The sequence below is a fragment of the Ammodytes marinus genome (assembly GCF_949987685.1).
Source record: "Ammodytes marinus genome assembly, chromosome: 11".
NCBI lineage: Eukaryota > Metazoa > Chordata > Actinopteri > Uranoscopiformes > Ammodytidae > Ammodytes > Ammodytes marinus.
The window spans coordinates 2,260,147-2,263,803 of NC_137215.1; positions in this window are offsets into that span (position 1 = coordinate 2,260,147).

Here is a 3,657-nt window from a genome sequence, read left to right on the forward strand (position 1 = left end):
TTAGTCTGTAACTTTGTGTTGCTGCTGATGCCTACCTGAACAGGTCTCTCTTGTAAGTGAGACCCTGGGTCTCAATGAGATTTTACCTGTATAAATAAAGGTTAATAAAAAAATAAATAAATAAATAAAAAATAAAATAATCAGTGGAAAATCAGAGGAAAAATTTGACTGTTTGAGAAATGTTTGAAAGTTCCTGGTAGCCCCTTTAAGGAAGGCATGAAGTTACCCAAACAAGCTGCTGGTGTAACTGGTCTAACTCTGAGTGAACAAAGTATTTTCTCTTTGCACCAAAACCTGTAAATCTGTTCAGTCCAACTCTGAACCTGCTCCAGGCTTTCACACAAAAGACCAGCTATTTACATCTGGAGGCAGTGTGTGTGTGTGTGTGTGTGTGTGTGTGTGTGTGTGTGTGTGTGTGTGTGTGCGTGCATGTGTGTGTGTGTGTGTGTGTGTGTAAGAAATATTTTCACATGCTTTTCGGGAGAGCCTAGAATAGCAGGAACAAATGGGAGGGATTTTTTTGAGAATATTTAGTAACTGTAGCGACATGATGGTCTTGTTTGCTGTTAGAGGTCATTTATGATCATCAGAGTGTGTGTGTGTGTGTGTGTGTGTGTGTGTGTGTGTGTGTGTGTGTGTGTGTGTGTGTGTGAGTGTGTGTACGTGTGCAAAAGTATCCGTTTTAGCCTGTGCGGGTTACCACCAGTATTATTTGGCAGACACACAAGCTCTATGGAGCCAAGAGCGAAGAGAGGTTAAGTGAGGACGGCAGGGCTTCACACACACACACACACACACACAGAGGATGCAGGGTTTCACCACAGGAGGAGCAGTTGCAGACAGAAAGACAAGTCTGCAGGCTGATATATATATATAGGGGAAGGTGGGGTGATTTGTGCATTTTGGAAGTTGCAAAACCCCTTGTTTCTAGAAAACCGTGGAAGAAATTGGAAATGTGACCACATATTTAAGAAGAGCCATCCATTTGACTCATCCTGTAAAGAAGGGAGACACAAGGAATAAGATATAAGCACATTTAAGCTCAAAAAACTGTGTTTTGCCTTTCAAAGTAAAATTTCCATGATCAAGGTTTTTTGATTATTGTGTCTGAACAATTATAGACACGTTTGAAAACATTTGACACATGTTTTAGTGCTTTGGTATGCTACACTTTGAGTCTATATAGTTAGCACAATGTCAACCCTAAATTGCTGCATCATGCCTATTATCCAAAATTCTGGGGATGGGGTGATTTGTGCACAAGGGCCTGGGTGAGTTATAAGTAAGTAAGTAAGTAAAATGTATTTATAAAAGCACATTTATGACAGTTTGCACTGTCCAAAGTGCTGTACATAGTGCATTCAGTAGGTAAACAATGAAGGTAAAATAACAATAACCAAAATAAAAGACGTAAAGCCCATACATCCACATAAACACAGATAGTAGTGCAGAGGTAAGTAAGTAGTGCAGAGGTTAATGGGGAGGAAACACCAGGGTGTACATATGGGTTTTGAGCCTTGATTTAAAGGCAGAAATGTAGGGGGAATCACATTTGTCAGGTGGCAGTTGGTTCCACAAGCACGGAGCAACTAGTGCAAAGTACATTTCTGAGAGTTGTGCCAGTGGCATGGCTGTATACGCTGGTCACCAAAAGAAAGTGATTGTCTACAGTAGCTCAGAAGAGAGTGACATCTCAATTCCACTTAACGACACCACTGATGAGAGTTCAGATGGCCAGAAAGATGATGATGGTGACTTTGTCATTGTGACACAATGACGCACAAATCACCCCACGACAAGACAACTTTTTTTCCGAAAGCTATATTTCTTAAACAGTTTATTCCAGATCCAAAGTTTTTATTGCCAGGGATGCACAACATCCTGAAATATATGTACATATTTGAGTTGGAGACATAACTGTCAAGGCCTCACTTTAAAATCACTTTGAGTAAAAAGTTGCACAAATCACCCCACCTTCCCCTATATATATATATATATATATATATATATATATATATATATATATATATGTGTGTGTGTGTGTGTGTGTGTGTGTGTGTGTGTGTGTGTGTGTACATAATCGCCTGTTACACCCACTATCACTGTGGGAAAGTCACGCCACAAGCCACAGCCCAACCAGCCAGCTAACCACGCCTCTCTGGTCTGAATGTAGGTCAGAAGAGTCAGCTGCAAGATTTAACCATTACAAGACACAACATACTTGGCATCCATATTATCCCTATGACAACTTCTAAAAACTGTTCATTTTAAGTAAATACATTTCTACAGTTAATTCACAAAATGCTTGACGTCCACCTTTAGTTTAAACAATGTCTTTATCGAGTTTGAAGACTTTTCAGTTTCCATTTTAACCTGTACTTTTTATTTAATTTAAATGTTCTACTTATTTTCATTCGCTTTTAAATGTCTTCTAATGTGTTTTATGTATTTTAATCTTGCCCCTGTAAAGCACTTTGAGTGGCCTTGTGTCTGAATTGTGCTATAGAAATAAACTTTTCTTGCCTTGCCTTTATAAACCTGCAACCTGGTATCACGCCGAGGCGTCACTTCCAGACGCATGGACCGGCGGCTCTATTTCACGCCTTGCCTGACCAGGGCGGCTCTATTACACGCGCACCTCCCGCCGTCCAAATGAACGGAGGAATAGTCTAAATGAACGGAGGAATAGCACCAACAGGGGCCGACATGTTCTCCCAGGAATAGCACGACATGTTCTCCCAGCATTTCAATACTATCTAGCTGCAGCCCCCTCGGTGGTTAGGGTTAGGGCAAGGGTTAGGGAGAGGTTATAATATAGATAAAACATTGACGGAAAACCGCGGCCGCCATTTTGACTACGGGCGGCCGCGACAGCGGCCGCCATCTTGACTACGGAGGTGCGCGTGAAATAGAGCTGCCCTGGTCAGGCAAGGCGTGAAACAGAGCCGCCGGTCCATGCGTCTGGAAGTGACGCCTCGTCGTGAGATCGGGTTGAAACCTGTTAGGTAGAGTACGCCATGTTAGTTGTTCATTTTATTTTGTCTTTTGTTTTCACTTTTTTTCAGTTGTGTGTTTATGTTCCAAAAATACAAAAATAAAGTATTTAAAAAAAAAATGCTTGACATCCAAAACACTGGTGACGTGATGAAAACATAGAATAAACTGTTTGGGGGGCGCCCTTAGCTCAGTTGGTAGAGCGTCCCCCCCCCCCCCCCCCATGGGCCTCGGCCAGCAGCGGACCCGGGTTCGATTCCAGCCCGCGGTTGTTCTCTGCATGTCACTCCCCTCTCTGCCCCATTTCACCTCTGTCTCTACACTATCAATAAAGCATAAAAATGCCAAAAAAAAATTAAATAAATAAACGCTGCCATACTGAGAAAATATACAGAGAGAGTTTTGTAGGGAGCTGATAATAGGCTTCATCAACTTTGTGTCGATTGGTTTGGGCGATGGCTTGAATGTAACCGACATTTATTCATATGAAAAAGTTACGCTGTAGCTTTAAGGCTCTTATCAAGCAAATGCTGTGTGGGAAGTACAGGAGGGGATGTGACAACTGACATGGCATCCACCTGAACTTACTGGAAGTGATGCATCTTGAAATCAAAATGTTGCAAGATATTGAATCTGAATCATCCCTTTGAAGGGGAGTTTAAA